Raw genomic sequence first — 17735 nt, forward strand, 5'->3', positions numbered from 1 at the left:
AAAGAGTTCTATTTCTGTCATGAACACATAAATAATTGTTCACTGTACAAAGTTCAAACCCATCTTCTCCTAACTTTTCTCCCGATTTCTTATGGGAGAAAAGCTTCAGGAGCCTTTAAAACACAATAATTAGATTGCATATCTTTAAAACACAATAATTAGATTATATATCCAAATGTACCCCAGGTTATCCATCCTCTTTGATTTGTGTACCTGGTCTTCAACTCTCAGTTTCAAAATCACATCTCAAATGTCGTACAGTTATCCATGACTGTGATTTCTGCCTTTTAAAGCTACTATAGTTACTTCCACGTTATTTTGTCACACCTGGCAGAAAAACTTCACAAGAAGATTCCAAAGCTTAGCTTGCCCAAAAAAGGAGCATTTTCCACTCCCAGAAACATATTCCTGTTCTCTCCCACATATCTTAGTAGACTGTGTGAAAGTAATTTTCTTTGATATGGGGAAGTTTTTAAAAGAACAAAAATACAAATCCTGTGTACAAATCCCTTCCTCTCCAAACCACAGTCACAAATATCAACATCTGAAGACCAAGGTGTGCAGAGAAAATGAAGAAGCAGGCTTCATTTCCCTGGATATATTTTCCTTCCTCTCCTCCAAACCCAGAATGACAATTCCAGGGCTCCAACTCCCTGTGCACCTTTGGATGGCACTTCCGAAGCAAACAGATAATTTTTCTTTATTTTTAAAATTTCTCCACGCTGATTTGTAGATTAACCACTTTAAAAACTTGGGGAAATGTACCCATGAAACCTCTGCAATGCCTAATTTTGCATGTGCACCATCCAAACTTTTCTCCACACGGGTATTCAACTGGAGAAAAACTAATTAATTGTGAAACGCATCACTCTTCAAAAAAAATCCTCAGGATTTTGGAAGAGCTGACTGCCAGGTAACTTCTAGCTCACAGATACATTAACAGCTCAGTGGTTAAAAGTGGTTAAAAGTGGTTAAAATGGTTTAAAAGGTGACCATGGAAGGACAGAACTGACAGAGCCGAGCCCTTCCACTCCTCTTTATTCTACTTTGCGCTTGGATTTAAAAAATAAATAAATCAAATAAGAACCCACACTTACGGCAAAAGGAGCACAAGTTCCTTTTACACAATACAATCTCGTTGTATTTCATTAAATGCTTTAAAATTTTGTTTTCCTTTCCCACCCTTGCAGACTTCCCATCCTTTCAGCAGAGGCACAGCCGCCTGGGCAGTGCAGCTGCCTCCCCCAGGGTTCCTGAGTCCTCTCCTCCTCTCCCTGACTCCTTCCTTAGTCATTAATGCTGAAATGCTTCTTTCAGCTAAAAGGATCAGGCACGTGGCTCCATTAAGGAAACTGCATGGCCAGGAGGAGTGCTATAAAAAGGCCAAAGGCAAATGCAGCATTCTTTGTCCTAGAGAGAGTAAGTGCGCCTCTGACAGCTCTTTCTGTAGAGACGGGTTATCTTCCTTCCTACCAAGAAACAGAATAATGAAAGGAAAAAAAAATAATTTAAAAGTTTAAAAAAGAAAGCCCTTCCACCACTGGTTGTTCTGCACAGTCATCCCACACCCAAAATATGACACCAGAACTGTGCATGTCACACCGCCCCAACGGAGCAGGCCATGCTGGACAGTCCAAAGGCAAACTAAAACTGGTCCTCTCTGCTTTGTCTCACAGTGGGGTTTTTTTAGCTGTTCATAATTCACCCCCAAAGCCTCACAACCCGTGATACCCTCCTGTTTATGTTTACCTTCTCTGTTCCTGAAGCAGCAAGCAAGGGGTTCTCTCATGCCATGTGCGTGCCACACAGAGGGCTGCACGTCAGCTCCAAGATACAAAATTAAAAGCAATGTGAAGCTATTTGGCTCTTTTAATAATAATATTACTATTATTGTTGTTATTTTTATTTTTATTTTATTTTTATTTTATTATTTTATTATTTCATTATTTTATTATTCCTTTAACTGAGGCCACAGAAGATGCATTCCAGCAGACAGAGAGACTTCCTGGGGTGTGGAGTTCACCTGAACATGCACGGCAGCATCACATCCAGAGAATGATGTTTTTAAACACGCGGGATATGATGGATGGTGAGAGGAATTATGGCAGTTTTACCAGAAATAGTCACTTTGCCAGGTCACTTAAAAAAACAAACTCAAACAAACCACACAAAACAGTGAGCGGTTACTGTTGTGGGACAAAGACTTTTTCCCCATAGCAGTTTTTAAATTTTCATATTATTTTTAATCTGTAATTTAGACAGAAATTTTACATGCCACAGTTTGTCTTGAGGACTACAGCAGGTATAGCACACTTTTAAATTTCCTACCCACTGCCAAGAATTGCAAAAGCTGCTCATGAGCAAGTAGCAATGGCTTTCTCTGAGATGGCTACTTCATTTAAAAAATGTACAGAGGGTAAGTGAACAGGATGTTATACCTTCTTATGAGAAGACTATACCATAAAACAAGATATAATCCTCATTTGTGTCTCTCTGTTCTTTCCCCTCCTTTAAAAAGGAGAGAAAAGTCCCAGCTATGAAGCAAAAAAAGGTTTTTGCTTTTATTTTTAATGTGCTAAGCAGGCACAGCTTTATCTTCCCTGATTTTGACAGGCCAGCATCTGGTAAGGGGAAAGGACTTAAAACCAACCAAAATTGTTGTCAGCAATAAAATACAGAGGATTAGCTGGCACTGGGGCCAATGAATGACTTGTGGACTCGTGACCCCTTTTCCAACCTGCTGTAAAATTATCTCAGCTGGGGCAGCCCCTGCTGCCCTTCCTATCAGCACCTTCCCTGCTCTGCATTTAACAGCCAAAAGCCTGTGAAAGAATTTCAGGTTTAACATGTTCTTTGGAAGCATGCAGATCAAATCACTTCTTCCTTGAAATAAGAGAGAGATAAGTAATTTATACTGTGACTCCTGGGGTTGTTTTTTTCTTCTTTTTTTTTTTTTTTTTTTTTTTTTTTAATTTAAATTTTGTTTGAGTTTGCAGTGCCTTTTCCTCAGTGGAATTCATTGTGTTTAATCTTTTCCTTTCAGATATACACACTTTTCTCCCTTCAACTCCTGCATCTCAGCCTTAAGCTTTGTCTCCCTGTGCTAAAACTCCTTTTTGCTGGGTAAATTCTCTTTCCCCTCTTCACCCAGCTGCTCTCTCCTCCTACATCTGTACAAGATGTAAACAGAAGGCCTGCAATGAGTGGCATCTAAAAATTAAGGAGGCCAATGGACAAAACTAATGAGAAAACAGAGGTTTGCAAATGTTTGTAAAGCTAAGTCTCTTTCCCAGCCCTCTGGGAAAAGAGCAGGACACTGCATTTTCACTGCATGCATTTTTTTGTTATTATTATTTCTGCAGAAACCTCTTTCACATAAGCCTCCAGCTAGGAGGAAACATTTCCTAGGATGTAAAAAAAAATAAAATTAAACCTCTTCATTTATTGTTGCTGAGTTAATGTCTTACAGAGGGGCTGGGGAGAAATGAGCTGGGCTCAGAGGCTGCCTGACCTTGTCACACGAGAGGAGCAGCCTCTGCAAACACAGAAAGCAAATATTCTGGCAAATATTTGTGTGTTGGAACGTTAAATTACGCACACAACCTCTGCTTTCCTGTTGCAAAAGCTGCCTGGGAAAGTCAGAAAATTTTTTAACAGCACTGAAAGACTCTGTTCCTTTTCACAATGATGAGAAATGGTAATTCTTCCAAGGAAAACAGAGTTTAGGCAAGATTGAAATTACACAGGCTTAGGGCTGACACACAAGGCTGCCAATATGGATTTTTGCCCATTAAAAAGATCCACAAATGACAGGAAAATGTGTTGGTGCTCTCAGTCTCCCTTTTCACATGAAGACACAGCTTTATCACCCTGAAAGTATTTCTCTCTGCTTTTAGGAGTATAATAGATATAATATTTAGGAATATAAGAGATCTGACTTCTCTGTTTCTGAAGCAGGAGACTTCATCAGACTAAAAAAATCCCTCTATTTTGACTGTAATATTTTAAAGCAAGAGATGAAACAAGTAAGAGAGGAAATATTTAAAACACTGGGTGTGGGTTTGTTAAATCTGACTGGCTTCTAATAAGAAGTAAAGGACAGAGAGAACTCTGTGAAAGACTCTGCTCTTTTATTGCAAGCAGAGCCTGACCAAACTCTCACTCCAATTTATGTATATTCCAATGAACCCTCAAGCAAGAAGAAAAAGCAGAAGAGGAACTTGGAACAGCACATCTACAACCCAAAGGTTTAGTCAAAATATTTCCAGGCAGAGAACTTGAGGACACACAAAACACATGGGTTTATTTCTCTTTTGAGCGCTGTGTCTCTGCGTAAGGAAAATCCTAATTTATTTTTGGTAGCATGTACTCAAAAGCTGCTGCTCTCTCCCACCCAGCTGCTTCCCCCACCCTCCACCCCTACCCCCAGAAAAGGCTGAATGTTTTTTCAATACTCTGAAAATGTGGGATTTTTTAATGCCTTTTTTTTTCCCAGTACTCTGAAGGCATCCTGTAAATCAGCTTCAAGTGTTTTAATGCCTGTCTTAAATATAAATATGTGTGTGTGTGTGTACACACAAAGTTTATAGTGACATCCTAGAGTACTGGGAGGAAATTGGGCTACTGATTCTTCCCAAACACAAGAAACATGAGCTATTAAAAGGTAACCTGTTAAAAAAAAATTAAAAAAAAATCAAAGTTTTCCCTTAAAAAAGCAGTAAAAACCAAATTAACAGAGTAGATTCCAGCTCAGATCATATCTAAGTTATGTGTAGTACTAAGTCCCAAGACCCTGCTTTAGGCTTTTCATGACTTTTTATGACTAATATAATTATTTTTTATTTAATAACAAGACACTGAGAAACTCAGCCACTGCTGCAAATGTCAGGAAATGACTGCTCGCTAAATACTGTAATTTGTGCAAAAAGAACAAATCAACAGCACAGTAGCTGTGGTTTGGCACAGCTTAATTTTGGCTGCTTCTCCTGGATGGAGCCCAGAGTTTAAGGACCTGCCAGGAGCCCTTAAAAAGTGAACCAAGCTATAAAATGTAACACACTGGGGAAGAAAAAGAAATTATTCTGGCCAGGAAAATGCTGCTGGCAAGAGCACAACATCCTTGCGCTCACTTTTAAACGCCCCTGTATTGTTGCATGACACTTTGAAAATCTTTAAAGTGGTGTAAAAATGTCTTTCAGAAATAACAGGATTAAACTCCCAGCCAGAGATCCACAATCAGGTGTAACCATCCCATAAACTCTCCTGGTCATCCCAAAAGCCCAGGAATTTGTGGATTTTATTCTTGTTCCTGCGAACAACTTGCAGAAATTCAAGAGTGTTCTTGCCTCCCCCTTTTGGTAATCTGCAAAATACTTCAATGATTTGTGCTGAGTGGCCATAAATCATAAATCCAGAGGCAAGTAGGAGCCAAAAGGCTTCTGGTCACGCCTGCTTGGGCAGGAAAGTGAGGGCAGAGGGTTCTGCCCCCGTGCCCTCTGCACTGGAGTCAGCACCACCACAGTGGCACGAGACAAGGGGCACACAAGGGTTGAAACCCAGGGCTTGGTTCATCGCCTAAAAAAGTCTTATTTTCATTGATCTGCGTCCAAAAAGCAGTGAGGAAGTACTGCCCTTGAAAAGGTGATAAATAATAAACCAGTATTTCCATTTGCTGTTTACAGCTGGGTGATGAATTTAATAGAAGCAACCTCCTGCAGGTGGCTGGAGTTTTACACATGGAATTCGTGGATCCACAGGGAATTCTCCGTGGATCCAGGACCAAATGAAGCAGACATTGTGCTTTATCTTTCTACCGCTCTATCTGGGAAGGATCCCCAAATCCATAAATGGAGTTTAGCAGAAGCAGACATCTGCAGAGGATAATTATTTCCCCCAGTGGTTAATGAAATAGATTTTGCTGCTTCTGATGGGACGAGGCACCAGCACACAGTGCAAAAAAGGTTTGGTCATCAACTTTGGAATGTCTCAGTGGGTGAGTGCCATGTTCACCTGGAAAACATCCTTGTCAGCATGGAAAATGCAGTGCAAAGGGACTTTTGTCCCAGAAATTGTGCAGCCAACACAAATAACAACAGGAATTACAGGATTTGGAACTGAGAGGTGCTGGTGGCTCCTGCTGCTGGGAAGCCCTGAGGGGTGGGGGGACCACCAAGGATAAGAGAGAAGAAAGAGACGAGGGGAAGCGGAAGAGAAAGGCAACAAACCAAGGCAGAGGGAAAATGAAGACAGAGAAATGGTAATCAACCAGCAGTAACTCATCAATGGCACAACACAACACAAAAATTCAGGCAAAAAAAAACAACCCCTAAACAAAAAATCCCGGCCACAACAAACCCAACCAATAAACAAAATTCAAAGCTTTTCCTGGAAGGGGGAATACATCTGTGCAGCTACAAAAAATGAACTGACTGGCAAGGTTTAAAAGTTAAGAAATGCTATTCTGTCCTTTTTAAATGACCTCTTCAAGCTCCTTTCTGAAGTGTAGCCTTGATCACAATCATTTCGTGCAGAAGGCTGAGCCAACCTTGGAGCAGAATGAACCACGTAACTTCTTCAGCACAGGGAAGGGAAATGCAAAGCTGAGGAAAGACAAATCACTCCTGCCTTTGGCTATCACTCATTCCCTACCATTACGGAAAACCCAGTGATTGATGAGCACTGCTGAAAGGGGTAATAATCTCCAAACAGAAGGAAGACAGCGTGTCTGGCTGGTGCTGCTTTAGAAGATGTCCTGAAGGGTTTGACCACTACAGATAAACAAATCCTGCTATTGTCACTTTGCTGAAGTTATGGGCAGCATGCAAGGCCGCTACAACCCTTCTAAGCCAAGTGGACCCATATTGAAATATGAAACCGTCACTTTCAGGCAGCCATATTCATCCTACAAATAATAAAACCGAGGTGGAAGGCCTGGATTTCTCCCACTTGCCGTGGCAGGAATAGGCTGGCAAATTTCCCTTTTCTCTCTCCAGAGGCCACGGCAGCAATATCCACTACAAACGAAGTGTAAAAGGTGGTGAGTTTACAGAATAGCAGGGTTCTGTGGGACAATTTTCCGTCACTTTCTCAAAGCACCACGCAGCCTGAGATGTGCTCTGAGCAACACAGCCACAAGTGAGCACATTAAGGTCAGCTGTGGAGCAAATGCCACACAAATTCCAAAGCACCTCCAGGCAGAGCCTTGTTTTCCACCTTGCGCTGAGCACAGTCCACGCTCCCATTCCAGTCTGCCCGTACACGCTCCCTCAGATTCCATTTTGGGGATGAAGCTATTGGTTTGGCCCTGAAAACTGCCAGATGTTCATTCTGAGAAGGTCTGTGTGACCACACAGAGATTCATTCAGACATGAGAAATGCCAGAAAATATCAGAAACCACCCAAAGCTCTCGTCTACAAGGGAGGTGCAGTTTCGGAGCCGAGAGAGGAACAGAAAGGGGAAAACACCTCTGTGGAGGAGGAGATTTGCAAAGATTTATATTCAGTCCTGCTAAATTCATTTGCCACTGAGAGAGGAAGGGAGAGACGTTGAGAATATTTGTGTTTACCAGAAGTTAGTGGAGAAACACTAAGCTTTGTTGATCCCCACAAAACATTTATACAGCCACAACAAATCATGGGGATGATCAGAGCGAGCCAGAATTTAACTTTTCCTTAAAGAAGACAGCATTTTGTTCACAGCATCTCTTCCTGTACTAATTTACAGTTTTCTGAAAGACTGTTCCCATTCAAGGTTTTGTGTCCTGCTTTAAAACCCCACGTTTTCTCTGCTCTTAGACTCTCTGCTGGCTGCTCCATCATGATGCAGAGAAACTAAGAAACATGAAAAGGGAGGAATTTCAGCTTTTGCTTAGTAGACCAACTGGATCACACAACAGACAAAACTGCTTTTTTTTAAAAAATTAGGTCAGACACACAGGTCTGTTTGCATTGCAGTTTGTGGTTGCTGTGTCTGTAAATCCAATTTATCTGTAACTCTGGCCTTAAACTGGTCCTTCCACAGATTCAAGGGTGCTGCTGAAATTTTTTTTCCCTGAAATTCTTATGTATGTCTCCACTGCAAACTGCCTAAGTGAGATGAAAGAGCACTCTGCTCTGCCCAATTTACAAATGCCCAGAAAACCCTTGAACAAAACCCTTGGCAACACTGATTGCAGTCTGGCAAAGGTGAAGCTCTAGAAGTTGTCTGGGATCGACTGTTCGAACAAGAGCCAGAGGATAATCCAAGTTTCCTTTAGCTTCGTGCCTGCAACTGAGAAATGTGTTAAATCCTAGCACCGTTACTAAGATTTTATTCTTAAGGATTCCCTTAAAAAATTAATTTAGTCACAAGCAGCATCCAGACAGAATTGGTTTTGATTTTACTTGTTAAGTTCAGAAAGGAAGGGAGATAGATTTTCAAAAAAAGTTGTGTTCACATAATTACAGATTAATATGTAATTATTGCACAGGATATGCACAGGATAGAGAATATTCACACTACAACTGATCACCTACAGACACCATGAGTCTATAAACTCCCTCAGTGAACACATTTAAAGTATCCCCACCCTTTTGAAGGGCAGTTATTGAACACAGACTCCTGGGAAGGTCAACAGCACAGCCTTCAAATCTGTATTTCTAAGCACTGCTGTGCTTCTATTGTTGTTCTGTGCTGTTTAAATACCTTGAACACTACAGGGACTAATCAGCAGCTCAGAGATAGATAAATAATTCCTTTTTTTTTTTTTGGTTGAATGAGACCCCACCATTTCTACAATCAAAAACCTTAAGGTAGGACTTACACATTTACCACATCCTCATTACAACAACAATTTTTCATATATCCAGAGAGCAAAGAGCAAACCACCACTTGCAAAAGTGCACATCAGCCTTTGTCAGCTCTGGAAATCCTCTTGGGTTTGGTGAAGACAGAGTCTCAAAATGCCCCCGTGGTCTGGGGCAGCCTGTTTGGTGACAGCAGGATGGGTGAGAGTGCATGTGCTGTGGAATTTCAGCCTCAGTTAGGGCTGAGGTTTCATTTTGGCTCTCCAGAATCTCATGGACAGATGGACACCACGTGCAGACTTGCAGCAACACTCCTGTGGAAGGCCACAGCCATGAAGTGGTAGTTTCACTGCACCCAAAAAATCATTTTCCGCTAATTTCTTAATGGTTGTGTTAATAGATAAAATATTTTCCAAACAGGAACAATAAGTAAAGTCCTCAGCCTAGAGCACTTGTAATCCAAACACAATGAAGCAGCAGGGTGTAAATTAGAGGGGAATGTGACAGCTTATTTAGGCAAATGGTGCTCACATCTAGATAATTCCCCTTTTGTAGTGCTACAGGAATTAATGATGAGATAGGTCTGGAGCTTAACTAAAATGGACAGTCAGCTCTAATGATACATATCTAATATATTAAATGTCTATCTATCTAATACATATACCTAATGCTGAAAACTACAGAGTGAGGGGTCGAGGACAGCTCTTCACAGGAAGGCTGAGGTTGGAAGGGACCTCCAGAACTCCCCTTGTCCATCTCCACTGCACCAGCAAGAACGTTCAGGTGACAGCACCATCAACAGCTTCCCCCGTGTGGCAGCACAAATGAAAACACAGAGATGGTGAAAAGAGACTCAAAGGATAAAGTGAGGCAGGCCTGAGTGGTCAGAGAGATGATTCAAGTGGACACAACACGCTGCAGAAGAGAGGGGTCAAGCAGGCAGAGTCATGTGGGACTTTGAAGAGGATTTTAATTCAGTTCCGTGGAGGAATCCAGGGAGAAGGTGACAAATCAGTGTCAAGGACTGCTGTGGCCAGTGGGAAAAACAAGGTTGGAGCAACCTGCAGTTAATTGCCTGTAGGGCAGCGTTCAAATTCACTGCTGGTTATCCATTACCTCACTTAACAGAACAGAAACAGGCCTCAGCTTTAGTGGTGGCACTCACAGCAAAGGAAAAAACAAGGATTTGTTTTGCCACCACATTCCCAGGGTGACCCTCAGCTCTGTGGGCAGGACTCAGCAGTTTAATAGGTGAAACATGAAGATAATCTGGAGCGGGAGCTTCAGGGAGAAGCAAAAGGAATGATGGAGATGGTCCCAGTGGGGACTGGCAGCAAATGCACGGTGCCATAACCTGATCACTGGATAAAAGGTAAAATGTTGGATGAAATATGGTACAGCTCTTTTTCTATACAAGCTTTTTACAAATGATCAATTCTAAAATGCTTCAGACTGCCTGGGTGGTAACAGCTTCACAACAGTATTTATTTATGCGTTTGTGTTTATAAATATCACAGCCAATGAAAGCTTTATGCCAGCTGTGGGGCAGGACCCCCAGTCCCCCTCCCCCTACCCAAGGTTTCATTGCTGGGCATGACAACACATTCTGTGGAAAACCCTTTGGCCACCCCCCAAAAACCTGCAACGTGCTCTCTGTGGGGGCAGGGGAGGCACCGAGCGCAAAAACCTTGACAACACAGTCCAGGAAAACCCAAAATCTCAGCAATTTATGGGCTTCCACTAAAGGGAATTATCTCCACCCAGCCAGACCCAGCCCAGCCTGGCTGGGCAGCCACAGATGTGTTTGCAGCTGCCTCTCCCAGGATGAATCTGGACAGCCAGACCACAAACTCCTTCCAGCATTCAGAACACAAACCCACAGCTTCCAAATCCATTCCTTCCCTTGAAAAGGGAGGGAGTCCCAGGTCGTGCCCACAGGACCTCGTGATCAGATCCATAACAAAATGAAGATTATGGATCTGAAACTTTATTAAAACCTCCCCTTCTGGCTCACATGTCAGTTTGTAATCCTTTATTGATACTAAATACACGAATACCTTTTAGCAAGGATTTCCGCTGAAAATATTAATATAAAATATTCATTTAAAATTTTAATCTTAGAGAAAAAAAAATCTGAATAGCCACTGGTGTGTTCTGTGACTACACTGAGAGCAAACAAAACACTGGCAAATTACTTGAAGTGATCAAATTCAATTTAAACAGGAGCCAAATATTTGGATTGGGCAACAGACACCTAACAGCCAAGATTAACTAAGTAAAACAGAATGTAAATAGAAATTTCAGTAAAAGTAGCTACCTATGTTTCACATGATTGCATGTAAGTGTTTTTCCCCTTGAGGCTGTATTTCTCCCTTTTCATTAGGAGTAGATTAAATTAAAAACTGTTCCTAACAGAGGCACTGAGTTATTTCAGATTATAATGCTATGCATTTCAAAAGTGTCTTGCCTCCCATGCCTCAGCGAATCCCCCCTAAATGTATTTTCAGATGAGAATACCAAGACTCAGCCACTCCACGAGGAAACAGAGGCAGAGATGAGGAGACTCAAAAATCAGAGAAGGCCCAGTGAAGATCCTGCTGCAAAGATTTGGTCAGCAGCAGAAAAACCCACAGCACTCTCAATTTTCCCCACTATGGAAATAACTCCTCTGCAGAAAATGGGGAATGACTAAAGAAAAAGTTCTTCTGAAGCAGAAAAAATCATGGTTGATTTCAGATGAGCGCCAAAGGACAACAGCAAAGGTCACAAAATGCACTGGTTTGGCTTCCAAAGGCTGTGACATTTCCTCTCCCATTTCATACCACTAAATCACCTCCTCATTCCATTTTTTGGTAGGATTTTCAAAGCTTAAATAGCAGGTATTAAATGTGAAAACTGCATTTTTCATCTTTCTAGCCAGAAACTCACCATGACTAATATGAGCAGAATAAAATAAATGAGATATTGGAAGTTCTCCAGTAATTTGCTTTTGCATTACTGAAACTTTGGGGATATAAATTATGCTCAATAATCACATTGAATATTATTTCTTATTGTTTACAGTTTTCTTTTAAGACATAGAATGAATGATCCTTTGCCATTAATAAAAGTTTTATAGGATGGGAGAGGAAAATAACTCGTTAGTGATAAAATTTTTCAACAGCAGGGAAAAAAAAACCTTTTCAAAAAGACAATTTCCTCAACTTATTATTCAAGTTTTTTACAGTGGCTTAGAAACATAGAAACCAATTAGTTTTAATCTCCATTTAATTTTATGGAATGCCTCCAGAAGAGCTCTTAACACAAAGCTAAGACTCCAGTAAGGACAGTGCAAAGATGATGAGAACTCTGCTAATATTATCCTCACAGAGATAGCAGAATTGCAGTTCTTATGTGTTTGTGATAAAAAGTATTATGGCCATAGTGTTCAAAACTCTCCAGAAATTGCTCTTTGAATTTACATTGGCAGTGGCTGCACGAGAGCAAATTTCCTCACTGAGGTGCCGGCAGCAGAATTCAATCCAAAAAGGGGCAGAAGTACAAGGAAAAGTCACTTGCAAGGCTGGAAAGCAAAATGAAAACATAAAACCTCATTTTGAATAATCACTAAGACTAAAATACTGTGTTAAAGTGTCATTACTTTAAAATCATAGGTACAAGAATTTAGAAATATCTCTCTCCTTTTAAATACCTGTTTAAATGAAAATTACCTGTCTGAAGACTGGCTGGAGTTATACTGATTATTTATCTTATTATTTATAATACTTATAGTTTATAAGTATTATATTTTATATATATATATATGTATGTATATATATATATATATATATAACTTATATATATAAGTTATACTTATTATTTATCATTATTAAAGCCCATTGAAATCTCTGGTGTTTTTTGCTACCTCTGACCTGTAAGTGACCTGAGAAAGGAAATTCTCTGTGAATTAGTAACAGCTCTGCGCCTCCCCTGCCACTGCTGCCCAAAACCCTGCTCTCCCAAACCTCCAAAATGAGGTGAAAGCAGCTTTACACCCACTTAGGGGTGGTTCAGAAACTCTTAGGAAATGACATTTTAAAAACTGTTTACGCAACACATTTAATAAGTGGAGATTGTTAAAAATTGATGGAGGCAATCTTTAAAATTTAATACAGATACCTTACACTGGTAGCTTCAGTGCTGGGGACCAAATAATAATTTACAAAAAAAAAAAAACCAGAAGAGCATTTCAAACGAGACAAAAGATAAACAGGTATTCATGCATATTACCACATTGTAATATCAGGGATAGATTTGTTCATCATTTCAATTAAATATTGAATTTAAAGACAGGTAATTTGTAGGCTCCACTGCCATCACTTCTTTCAAGTAGTGCCTCATTTTCTTCATCACTTCATACAGGCTACAAGCTTTTTGCCTGTTTTAGAAATAGTCCCCTCATCCTTTCTGTGTATTTTGAGATACCAGGGTGTCAAGCACTGGGTTTCACCAGCAGGAATCATTCTGATATTGCTAATCTGTGGCATAAAAATCAAACTGAGTGACAACTCCAAGAGGAAGCTGGTTGTTAGGAAAGAAGTGTGCTAGTGATCATCGTTTCTCAGAACAGAGCATAACAAATGCACTGCTGTTAGATGGGAATTCCTTACAACATCCACGTACCAAGAAAAATAAGGATGGGAAGGTGCAGCTTTCAGTTCAGGGAGGGTCCAAAGATCAGGAATTTATGAGGTGATATTCAGCCCACATTAGTCAAATTTCATCAGTGTCACTGCTACATTCCCTTTAATCCTGGTGCTGGTCCTTGTTCCCTCCTTTCCCCTGGTAACTCCCAGATCTGGGTGCTGAATTATCCCCCAGACTGGTCCCATATAAATCCATATAAACCCAACGAGCAGTTTTCCATTGGCACGCCTCTCTGAGACATGATCAAAGAAATACCACTGTGATCACCACGCCGGTGTCCAAGCATGGGGGGCAAACACAGAAGGGAAAACCTGACTGAAATCCTCGTCCTGAGCTGCTCAGAGCGCCCAGGCTGACGCCGAACAGAGAGAACACAAAATGCAGAGTGAAGATGCTGGAAAATCCACTGGTTCTGCCAGCTGCATTTTAGCAGGGAAAGGCCGTCGTGGAGAGAAAAACTCTGAGGTGAATACTGGCAAAAATTGTGGGGAAAAAAGGGAAAGTGCAAGAGCTTAATGCAAAAAAAGGTGAAGACAAGGAAGTGTGGAAGGATGGTAAAGTGCCAAGGCATGGACACACTCCAGGTTAGAAACAGACATGTCTGAGGCAGATCTAACAGAAATTTTATTATAATTAATAAAAATAGAATAAATATGTTATACATTTCAATATTTAACATATTGCTATAATTACTATATTAATCATATTAATATAATTATATTAAAAAGGCCTTCTAAAACTGTCTGGAATGAATGAGTGTCACACAAAACCCAGAGGGTTTTTATTTCAGGGTGAAAACGAGTACCAAGACACCAGAATTTTTATCACACAAGAATCCCCATTTGGAAGGTTTACCCAGAAGAGCTTGGCCAAGTTGTGTAAGGCTTCAGGAATAAACAGCTTCTTCCCTTCTCCCCCCTCTCTCCTCTTCCCTCAAAACCATGAAAAAAAATCACAACAATTTCGGCTGCCATCAGGAAAGAGAGAATTTTATATCAAACAATTGCCCTGGGCCACCCTGGGCACTCAGCTGAATTAAGTCAAAGGGACTGCTGGCAGGCTTAAAATAGGCTTGTGTTTAAGAGCTTTCCTGGCTTTGTTGCTGCAGTGGAAAATAAAAAAAAAAATGAAGCTGCAATGCATAAATTTGAAATTGAAAATATCATCAATATCTCCAAGACACAAAGTATAATTAGAATTAGTAATTAATTCTGGTCTACACTGCCTTGCACGAAGCTTAAATGAGAGCAAAGTGAGAGAGAGTATGCCAGATACTCTCTTTCCCTCCCTGTTGCTTTGTATTGCTCTGAAAACAGGTTCAGTCATCACCAGAAAGAGAGATGTGGGATTCTTTGCTGTGTGGAGGGGTGCACCATAGCAAGGACACTAAAAAATATATTTAGCACATCACCAAGGGGGCTGGCACAGCGAGGGTGGCACAGGAGCAGTGCAGGAACCCCTTGATAGGTGTTCACATGATCACTTTGGTGGTTCTCAGCAATTTGATTTTGTGACAAATCTTCCTGCTCTGTGTCACAAATTATTCCCCTCCCTTTCAGGCTGTGGTTTTTAAGCAGCAGCAGCAACATTTCTTCCTGCCAGGTTCCATAAGGAAAGCAGGACACACTCCTGGCAGCAGAAATCTGCTGTGACCACTTTTATGATGTTCACAGATACTTTTCACTGGTCTGTAGTCTGCTTTATTTTAAGGGAAGGATGCCCACAGTGGCTCTTCTGGGCCTGCTCCAACCAGCTGGAGTCATCTTTAGGGTAATATTGTTTTCTGGGCAATGCTGGTCTGAGGATGAATCCGTTCAGAACACCATTCAGAAACAGCCCCCCCCCCTAAAATTTGTGCCAAGAGACCCTGCAGGATTGCAAAGAACATGCTAGGCAGGCGTGTTTGCAAATGCAGGTGAAGTTTCTGCTACTACAGAAAGTACACACATCCCTTTGCATCTGCTGCAGAGAAGGAGGATATATACAAATCCAAAGTGGCTCTGCCAACGCCAGCGCCACAACAACCACAGCTACCCTGACGTGTTTTAACAGGCATTATTTGCAAAAACATGCATCTTGATAGATCAAAACAGCTCTCTCAGCCCAGTTACAGCCATTTTAGGCGGACGATGGTGTTACTCACCCTTTCAGAGCTCAAGCCTGTGAGCCCCCAGGCAGTGGCTCAGACATCCTTGGAGCCCTGGCATGGATGGAGCCTGTCCATAGGGGCTCGTGGAGACCTCACAGAAGCCGTGGGCTCGATGCAGAACTTATCTGTGAAATCCTGCGCAGCCTGTGATAAGCAAGAGATCAGGAAAGGTATCGGGAAAAGTCCCTTCAGAGCGGGAAATCCGCTGCTCCCAGGTGAGTCTGGCGCCCCACACACGAGCGCCCCACACCTGGGAGTTTCAGGGCAGACGCCGCACACCCCGAGGTGCCGCCACAAATAAATAATTACTGCAGAAGGACGGGCTGCAATTTGCCTCATCAGCCGCACAAACAGCAGCAGGCTCAGCCATTAGCAATTAATTAAAGATCAATGGCATGTAAAACCCCAGGGAGCACACGTGCAATTAGCAAATGTATTTAAAGCGAGACACAAACCCGCAGGTTTTTTTGTCTGACACCACTCACCGAGACCATTATTGTCTTTTTTTTTTTTGTTAAAAACCTCATCCCACTCCCTTTCACAAGCCAAGGGGGCTGAGGGAGGGTTACCCACAGAGTTGCACTTGGCAAAGCACATGTCCAACACCCTGCGCTGGTCCAAAGCCCATGAGTCATCCTCGGTGAGTTTTCCTGTTTATTCCCACGGACCTCGGATGGCCTGTAAACATCCTTGCCGAAACAAGTGATCTCTAACAGACAAATTAATTCATTTACATGCTCTGCTTTCACTGGTTTGATGGCTCGGGGATGCCCTGCACCGTCCAAAGTTGAGACAGGACTTGGTAAAACATCCTGCACGCATCACCAGCAGCCCCAGAAGGGACAACACAGGGTTAAATTTAAGTTTAAACAATTGCTTTGCGTTGAAAGTTAAACTCGTCTGACAGGGGCAGGTACATTGCTGAGTAGTTTCATAACCCTTTGTATCTGCAAAGAGCCCTATGATACCCGGCAATTAGAAGGAAAAATAATTTTAAAAAAATAACAAAAAGGAAAAAGGATTTGTAATTCCTAGGCTGAATCCCAGAAATGGCTACAGTTTGTCACAGCCTCTGGAACAGACAGAAACTGTATTTCTCTCCTCCCCGAAGTCCCGAAGGTAATTCTGCCCCAAAGAGCCTCCAGCCAGATCGCTCCACGCTGGGCATTACCACTCCCCACACGGATTTCCTTCCTTTTCTTTAATGAAAGAGTTAAACCCCAAACCCCAGCTGAACCGCTGGAGAACGCTGATGACGATGACAATAATATTAGGAAGAAGAAGAACAACCAGAAGAAGAAAGAAGCAGCAATTTACCGCCGCACAGAAAACGCAAGGACGGCGGATTTTCACTCCCGTCTCACACTCACCTCCTCCTCCCGGACCCTGAAGCCGTTCCTTCCAAAAACAGGGATGGAGCGGCCAAACCCACGGCAGAGAGCCGGGAGCAGCAGCCTCCGGCTCGGCTGTCGCCACAGGACCTCTCTCCATCAACCCCTCCTTCTTCTCCTCCTTCTTCTCCTCCTCCTCCTCCTCCCCTGGCGGTACCCGCGGAGCAGCAGCGACACAAAGGAGCGCCCGGGTAGCGACAGCTCCGTGCCAGCCTGGAACAGCACGAGGAATCAAGGAATTTCTTCTTGTCATCTTGTTTCCTTGTCTTTTTTTTTTTTTTTTTTTTTGGTGTTCAAAACCTCACAAGAGCCCTGTTGTCCAGGGTCCGAGAAGGGGAGAAGCTTTCCCGGAGCTGCCTCGGTGCTGAAAGCTCTAGAGTTGCTGACACTCAGCTGAAGCTGCATCCAAAAATGATGCTGCCCCAAGTTCCAAAGATAAACCACCCCCAGGCTAATGTTTTTGCTTGCCCAACCACGGTTCTCCATTCCGCTGCCTCTGTCACTCTTGCTTTGTTCGGAAATAAAAGGATTCTTGCAGAGCTGAGACGGTGTTTCATGACATTGCTGGGTTCCCTGAATACAGCTGTTAAAGCTGCAAGATGCACTAAAATTTTACTAGAAGGCAAAATTTTCACAGGGGCAGGGAGGAGCTGTCCTTGGCTGGCTTTCCAAAAAAATGCCCACCAATATTTGCACCTGCATGTTCACCTCCCCAGCAGCACAGC

The 17735-nt window shown here is 42.1% G+C and overlaps 1 protein-coding gene across 3 annotated transcripts in view; it reads right to left on the reverse strand.

Annotated features, from left to right (window-relative positions):
• MARCHF3 (membrane associated ring-CH-type finger 3) overlaps nucleotides 1-17103 on the reverse strand; it is a 57710-nt gene extending 40607 nt beyond the window's left edge. For all 3 annotated transcript variants that reach the window (XM_030968739.1, XM_030968738.1, XM_030968740.1), the window contains exons 1-2: nucleotides 16990-17103; nucleotides 15614-15763 (exon numbers count right to left, since the gene is read on the reverse strand). The gene's annotated coding sequence lies outside the window, so the exon portion shown is untranslated. The remainder of the gene's footprint in view (nucleotides 1-15613; nucleotides 15764-16989) is intronic.
• Nucleotides 17104-17735: the final 632 nt, after the last annotated feature.

This window comes from Camarhynchus parvulus, chromosome Z, assembly GCF_901933205.1.
Source record: "Camarhynchus parvulus chromosome Z, STF_HiC, whole genome shotgun sequence".
Classification (NCBI taxonomy): domain Eukaryota; kingdom Metazoa; phylum Chordata; class Aves; order Passeriformes; family Thraupidae; genus Camarhynchus; species Camarhynchus parvulus.